Source organism: Musa acuminata, chromosome BXJ2-10 (genome assembly GCF_036884655.1).
Source record: "Musa acuminata AAA Group cultivar baxijiao chromosome BXJ2-10, Cavendish_Baxijiao_AAA, whole genome shotgun sequence".
NCBI lineage: Eukaryota > Viridiplantae > Streptophyta > Magnoliopsida > Zingiberales > Musaceae > Musa > Musa acuminata.
This window is the reverse complement of record NC_088347.1, coordinates 4,571,568-4,580,416: the sequence shown is the minus strand read 5'-3', so window position 1 is coordinate 4,580,416 and position 8,849 is coordinate 4,571,568.

Here is an 8,849-nt window from a genome sequence, read left to right as displayed (position 1 = left end):
ACTGAATTAATGATCTAATCCATGTGTTAAGATAAGTGATACAGGACTAACTACGATCATGAGAAAGGAAAAATAATTAAAGAAGAATCAAAGTTGGGCCAGAGTCAATGATCGGGTATTGGGCCGGATGAATCGGGGGATACATCGAAGGATCGGTCGATGCAGTGAAAGCTCGCCAGAAGTTCACCAAGAGTTTGTCGAAAGCTCACTGAAAGTTTGCTAGGAGTTCACCAAAAGCTTATCGAAAGATCGTAGAGAGTTCGTCAAAAGTTTACCAAGAGTTTAGATGAACAATTAACGTGCTGGAGAACTAGGATTGCTTGCATTGTAATTGTCTAGCCTTAATTATCGCAGTTAGGATATCAATTCGAGTTAGTTTTAAGAGAAATCCTACTAACCCAATTAGAGGTTAACTGGACCTTTAATAAGGCTAAATTGGGCTGATTGGATGGCTCATTCAACAATTTGGAGCCACGTAAGGTGGTGGTACTATTGGTAGTTAATGTTGTTAGGCGATGGTACCGCCCTATCAAGCGATGGTACCACCAAAGCCCGGTCTCCAAGCTCTCTCAAGCAGTCGTACCGCCCAGACTAGGTAGTGGTACTGCCCAGTGTCAGTTTATAAATAGTGGTACTACCCAATAATGGCGGTGGTACCGTCAGTACACTGGAAACTCGAGATGAGACACTTTTTGGCTCCATTTTTAAAGCATTGGGGCCTATAAATACCCCATTCTTTCCTGCATGAAAGAGTAACGAAAGTATGGATAAAAATCTTGAGATTTTGGGTTATAAAATTACTAAGTGTTCTCTTCCTCCCTTTCTAGTTTTAAGATCAGTCAAGAGAGGTGTGAGGCTTGTAAGGGTTGTCTCCTAAACTCATGAAAAAGAAAAAAGTATTATAAGAGGGTGGTTGGACTTCGCCCATTGAAGGAAGACTGGTAGTGGACGTCGATGGCCTTAATAGAGGAGGAATCGAAAGTGGGTGTTGGTTACATCAACCGAACCACTATAAATTCAGTGTGCTTTCTTTCTGTGTCTTCGTTTATGCTTTTCATTCTCATCATTCACTGATTTACTTGCTCACTGCCCTCAATCACTTACGAACGTTTTTAAGTTTGAACGCTTTTTCGGATACAAGCTTTATTGAACGAATATTTTCGAATCGACTTTGTATTTATCAAAAGCACTAATATGGCCAAGTACGATCTAGCCCATGTGACAAAATATGATCCAACTCATGTGGTTAGATAGCAGCCAGCCCATATGGTTGTACCCTATGCAACTTGGTATGACCATATTCATATAGTCAAACATGAGCCAAACTCATATGTTTAAGCACGACCCAACCCGTGAGCTAAGCATAGCCCAATTCAATGGTAAGGATTAGTTTAACTTGTGAGTGAGGTTTAGCTTAGTTTGTGAAGTTAAGTCTACCCAGTTATGTTATTGGCGCTAGACACATCATCGCTCCTCTTTCCAACATGTTGTACCTTAGCCCAACCAATTATTTAGGATAAGTACATGTGGTAGACACGACCTCAACTCATGTGTCTAGGCATAACCCAGCCCACAAGCTAAGCATGACACAATTCATTGATAAGGCTTAGCCCAACTTATGAGTGAGGCTTAGTCTAGTCCATAAAGTTAAGCCTGCCCAGTTATATGATTAGTGTTAGATACATCATCGCTCCTCTATCCAACCTGTTGTAACTCAGCCCAACCTATTACTTGGGACAAGCATATACGACACACATGGCCCGTCTAAGACTCAAGTGGGTTGGTTCGGTTTGGACTAATAATATACGACATAGTTTGATTTCCTTTTCCTTGATTAGTTTGAGCTTGTTAATTGATTAAATTTGATAAGTTTGATCAATTAAAGTCGGTTTAGAGTGATTCCAAACCAACATGACTAGTTCAAATCTACTTGACCTAATTGAGATCAATCAAATCTAGATTAGACCAGTCTAAAGTGATTCTAGACTGATTTTGTAAGGATTTGAGGTTCGTTCCATTATGTCATAATCGAATTGAGTTTGATTTAAGTCAATGAGCTATTCCAATTAAGATTTTGGTTGATTGAGAACTATTAAGAGATTAATATTGCATGTCTTTATGATTTGATGAACTTAAAGATTTTATCTAAAGATATTATTTAAAAATACTTATTGATTTATTACTTAAGCTCTTAAACTTATGATATTAATATAATTGTTACCGTATAGTATATGTGATTTTGCTAGTGGTCCACATTGGAAATTCCACCTGTAAAAGAGCTACGGGCTCATCATAATACGGAGCCACCAATGAACATAGTTTAATAGATCATACATCAAACATGGTCTCTCATAATATTTGATCATACTGATTTATTTGATACATAGGTGAATGAATGGATAAATGTAAATGAATGATCATTGATGTTTATGTATCCTTGTCCCGATGGTAGGTATGACGATTTCCTTTAGGGATTAGTGGGTCATTAGTCATGATGGTTAGATGGTTCCTCTATCTGTTATTGGGAGGAATGTGTCTCCACTTTTGTGGATGGGGGATACCACTCAATCTATTATTGAGAGGGTGTGTGTATGTATTTGTTATCTCATTATTATGTATGTGTTGCAAGTGGCTGATGCATAACTTTGTTTATTACGTAAGAAATTATCATTATTTTTTTAATATATAAGTTTTATGATGAATCGATATATTATTATTTTTATAAAATTATTAATATTTATATATATATCATGAATATTTAATATTATTTTATGATTTTTTAAAGGTTTCACCGACATGGTTACTGATATGTTTTTATCTTATATTTATTTTCAAAGTAATTCTTGAGCAGAAGAGACTTATGATCCTAAAAAAAAAAAGTTAATAAAATATTTATTATTATAAAGACAATAATTTAAATTCAAGGATAAAAAAAATATTTTATAAATTATAAATAATAAAATAATAAAATAATAATTTATTATATTTTATAAATCTGAGATATGACAGAATACCTTAAAAAAAAAAACTTATCATATAAACTCGTTCTCCGTTCCTCCTCGACACCATTGAACACCTCAATGCTAAAATCAACCACCCGGGAGGTGTTCTCTTGGATCTTAAAAGAGTTTGGGCTGTAGGGAAGGATCTGGCAACAAGTCATGAGTTCCATGAGCCCCTCAAAAGAGGTTCGCCAAATATGTCAGAGTTGGCTTCGCTCCTGGCCCCTTTCGAAGGTAGGACCTGAGAAGAATAAGGTTCGGAGCAAATTTGTTGAGGTTTATTTAATTTTATTAGTATTGTTTTCATAGAGCTAAAGTTATGGAATTGGTTCTTTTTCCATTGGATAATTAATATTCATTTATTATATCAATCATTTTTAGTTCATATTTTTTTTATATTAAAAATCATGATGATGTTGTACATTAACTTTTTGGATTTGGTTTTATTGAAAAAATATTTTCTTGATTCGTTGTGGGTGAGATATTATGGTAAGGTTAAAGTCGTTGTATCTTGTGTTTATCCTTGCTTAATTATTTTTATATTTAAATTTTAATTTTATTATTATGGTTTAGGTAGTAGTGTAATCATGTGACATGACTAAATATTGTCACCAGTGGCATGATTGTAGACTTTAAATCTTAGTATTACATGAAGACATTATTGTGGACTTCTTTTACTGTAATGTTACTTCTAAATCAAATTCAAATAGTTCTTTCAACTGATATTATATTACCAAAGCATTTAACACAACTCGCACAAGTATGACAACGAAAGATTCTTGAATTACTGATAGTTTTGTTTTAGTTCCTTGTCCTATAATATCACTACAGCATGAAAACATAACTTTATTTTAGGTCCTTGTCCTATGATATTACTACAGCATGAAAACATAACTTTATTTTAGGTCCTTGTCCTAGGATATCACTACAGCATGAAAACATAACTTTATTTTATGTCCTTGTCCTATGATATTACTACATCATGAAAACATAACTTGCGTCCATGGACTAAGCCTTTGTTCAATTATTTTGCCACTTGATTTGGATTTGATTTATTTCTTGACTTTGTTGACTTTTCTTCAATTTATCTTTTTTGGCATTTGATTTATTCAATTTGCGTGAAAACATGTTGTACTATTTGGTGGTTGAATAACAAAGTTTTTTATTTTTTGGACGTGTTGACATAATTCTACATAATTTTTGGACCTAATCTCAAACATGGAAGAAAGTTGATGCAGTATTGTGGATTTTCTGATTGTTAATTGCTATACTTCTATCATCTCTTCCTACATTGCCAATACATCTTTAATAGATAAAACATGCATTTCTTCCATCTAAAGCTGCTAATGTACTTAGAGATACAAGCATATTTAATCTCGTGACATACATCAACAAGAGAAAACTGTTCATGCATCCGCAAAGGTTGATCAAGAAATAATGTGGTTACACATTATTTTATATTATCAAATATTAATGCAAACATTGTACACGTTTTATTTGGTTTCTTCAGTTATTTTGTTATATCAAATTTTAATTCAAACATTGTACATGTTTTTATGTTTTGCTCCATGCCTCTTGCTACATACTACCATGATATATTACTACTGTAAATTTTGTATACAAGTTAATAATATTGGTTGGTAAAACACCTCCCACTTTTCTCAAAGGAGAAAAAAAATGGGAAACTAACATGATACATGAAAATTAGATATACTTTATGATAAAGTAACATGCACATGTTGATAAATATGATTCAACGATAATAATGAAAACATAAACAAACTATTTGGGATCTATTACATGAATATAAATTATGGTAAATATGATGTATATGAAATATCATGAAAAATATTATAACACTTGAAATTGATAGAAAAACCATCAGATACAATATCATGAATTTTATATTAACTTTTTTATGTTAAGTTTTTCTGGAATTGAGAGTGCCTTAGTATATGTTTACGCTTATCAAAATCTTATTGCAAAATTTAAGAAAGAAAAATAGCATGTGGTCCATATATGAAATAATGTTATACATATTGCAAAAATATGTTATTTTCTTGGTTTGTTAAATTTTCTTAGAAACGTGAGGGCATTTCAAATTTTCTTATAGATTTCTATAGAAATGTCACCATCATGTTTATACCTATGAATTTGTTTGATACGTGCAATTATTTATCAGCCTTTTATTGTGACAAAATGTAAATATTTACATCTATATAAGCATGTTTATTAGTTTTTATTTGACTATACATTGGTTATTTATACACTGTGTACATTGGTTATTTATACACATGATTTATATCAAACATAAAATTAATTATATGTTTTAAAAATATTGATATGATTATATAATATCTTATGATAACCTTTATAAAGATCGGAATAAAAGAAAAATGTAATTAATCAAAAATATGAGTAAGAGTTACGAGTAAATAAACGAGTAAAGCAACAATGAAACAAATCAAAAGTATGAGAAGCAATACAAATCTATAATTTTTTTTCTTTTAACAAGTGTTAGCTCGGCACTAATGGGGGGTGAATTAGTACAGTAGATAAAAACATTGGTTTTATAAATCTTTCGTTCGATTAAAGTCGATTTCGGAAAGATAGCTTAACTTGAAAGCATGTTTGTTCGTAAGCGTACTAAAAGCAAAGTAAGAAGGAAGTTTTCTATGAAAGTAAATTACTCAAAATAAATACAAACCAGATTTTATAGTGGTTTGGTCGTCGTGACCTATATCCACTCTACTGATTCCTCTTCCGTCAAGGCCACCAGCATCCACTAACGATCTTCTTTCAACGAGAAAGATCAACTATCCTTTTACACCCTTTTTCTCCTTTTCATAAGTTTAGGAGACAACCTTTTACAAACACTAACTCCTCTCTAAACAAAATTCTAAACTTAAGCTAGAGGAGAGGATCTCTCAAGTAATTGTAACAGCGTTTTCTCACTTTAAATTCTCTATGCTTGTATGTGTTAACCGTGGATGAGAGGGGTATTTATAGGTCTCAAGTAGATTCAAACTAGGAGCCTAAAAATGTCTCACCCCGAGTTTCCCGTGTCCTGACGGTACCATCGCCTGTGCTGGGTTGTACCACTACTTGCAGCATTGATATTGGGCGGTACCACCGCCCAGTCTAGTGGTACAATCGCTTGAGAGACTATGTTTGGGTGGTATCACCGCTTGACACAGTCTCGGAGACTATGTCACGACGATGCCATTTATTGGGTCACTATTTGGGCCTTTCACTTGGCTCAACATAGTCCATACATGGGCCCAACTGGCCCCTAATTGGGTTAGCCCAATTTTAATCCCAATTATATGCTAACTATGAAATTTAAGGCATACACTAAGTAAATTTGGTCCGGTTAGTCTAGGTTTCTTTCGGCGATCTTCCGACGAACTTCCGATGATCTCTTGGCAATGTTCCAACGGACTCCCTGCAAGCTCCTGGACTTCACGATTATCTTGTTGGCGAGTTCTGATGAGCTTCTTTGGCAAGCTCCTAGACTTCTCGGTCAATTCTAGCATAACTTCTGATGAACGTTTGGACTTTCGACGAACTCTTGAACTCCCAACAAAGTCTTGTTCTTGACTCCGGAACTTCATTTTGCTTTATGCCTTGATCACTATCGTAGTTAATCCTGCACAAATAAAACCTACTTCGATCTAAATAATTATTATAAAGCTTGAATCATATTGTCTGGCATGTCATTGGTTCATTGACGCTTCGTCCGATTCTTCGACGCATCATCCTTTCTTGTAGCCTATTGCCCAATCGGCCAGTTGACCTCCGTAACTCTGATATCCTTGGCGCAGTTTTCGCTCTTCTTGGCCCGAAGCCTTTTGCCGATACGTCGACCGATCCTTCATCTTGACATCCAATCTTTTGACATTTTTCACTCCGGCCTAACATGATTCTTCCTGCTTTAATTGTCTCTCCATGATCGAAGCTTCCTACATCACTCAAAACACAGATTAAATCATAAACACTCTCAATTGGTTTCATATTCAAAATATGAGATTCAACAACAAGCTTAGGAGAGAACCTCCATACTCACTTTTTTATAAGATCTGTCACCTCCTACAATTTAGAATCACCTATAAACTTAAGAAGGAGGAAGAGACTCAAACAATATTTAAAAAGAGAGCCACAACCCCTTACCAATATAGAATTTAATACTCCATCAATAAAACTAAACGAGGTATATATAAGCCCCAAGAGACTTTAAAAATGAAACCAAAACATTCAAATCCTCGAAATTTCGGAGTACAAGAGGTACTACCATTGACATATGGCGGTGTTACCGTCATGACTTTTGATGCTGCAATTTTGGACTTTCGGGTGGTACTACCATTATAATTTTTGAATTTTGGATGGCATTACCATCGCCCTAGGTGGTGCCACCATCGGTAGTACTCATAAGCACTATTTATGTTTGTTGACTGACTCAAATGATATCACCACCTGGGCTTAGCGATACCACCACCCAAGCTTGCATTAGGCCACTAGTTAACGGGCCAAATTCGACCTTGATTTAAAGCCCATTTGCTTTTTTGAAAAGTTGGTATAGTTTCGATCTAATACCAACTCAATTTGATTTAGAAAGGCCTCGATCAAAACTTTAACAATCCAACTACATATTGGACACAATTATGAAGCTTTCAGCATGTTGTATACCATTCCAACATATTGTTCGTTCTTTCGGTACTTCGTTTGAACTTCCGACATATTATCATTTCTTTCGACATATTGTCTAATCCATTGGTACATCGACTTTCTCATGATATTCGATCTTTTGATATAATACCTAATCCTTCCAACACAATGTCCGATCTTACAAGTCCAATCTTCGACATGTCGACCAATCTTTCAGTTGGACGTTTAATTTCCAACATAATATTTTTCCCGGCACAATGCTTGATTCTCTTATTTCAATAATTTACCTTTTGATGGTTAGAGTTCGTGATTGAAATATTTTTTGAGTCACTTATCTCAAAAGCATATTAATCCATAAATTTATCAATTAATTTTATCATCAAAATATTTGATTCAACATAAAAAAAATTTAATATGATGATAATAGTCGAATGTTTATTGTTATTATATAATATAAATGAATAGTTTTAAGTCTAAAAAGTTTTGATATAATATTTTTCATAAAATAGGACTCTATATAGATCCCTGCTATAAGCCGAGAGTCTATGGCGGTCATCACTAAATTTTTTAAAAAATATATCTAGATATATGTGCATGACCACAAATAAATAACTCTGAGTTCTCTTTTAACCTTCTGACACTCCCATTGCAACATCACACTAAAATCGAAAGCCTCGTTCATCAGCATTTCTCAAAACTTTTCCTTCCCTGCTCTTTCCTATGACCGGATAGAATGAGATGAGATGATCGACACACAGCTGAACATTAGTCTGTGTCATACAATTCCTCATTTGGCTAGATCAAGAAATCTAAGTAAAAAAAAGAAAATGCCGACCTCATCAAATTTGTAGAACAAGAGATGGGATCCATTAAACAACACGAGGTAATCAGGTTCATGGGCAGAAGATAGATGTTTAACTATCAACGTTCAAGAACAATATATGGGCGGAAGTTTCTTCATAACGCTGCTCTTCGTTCATATCGTTTAACTTCGCATACAAAGCAGCGTCGTTAACAAGGGTTTCACTTGGAATAAAGAATCCCCATGAACCAGGAGTTCTTTGTACGTGATGCCACCTAACCATCTTTGAACCGGATTTAAGCTCCGGCTTGAGTCGACTCGCACGGTAAAACCCGTCCGATGACTCGTGCGAGTCGACTCGAGTCTATAGTGTCGAGTCA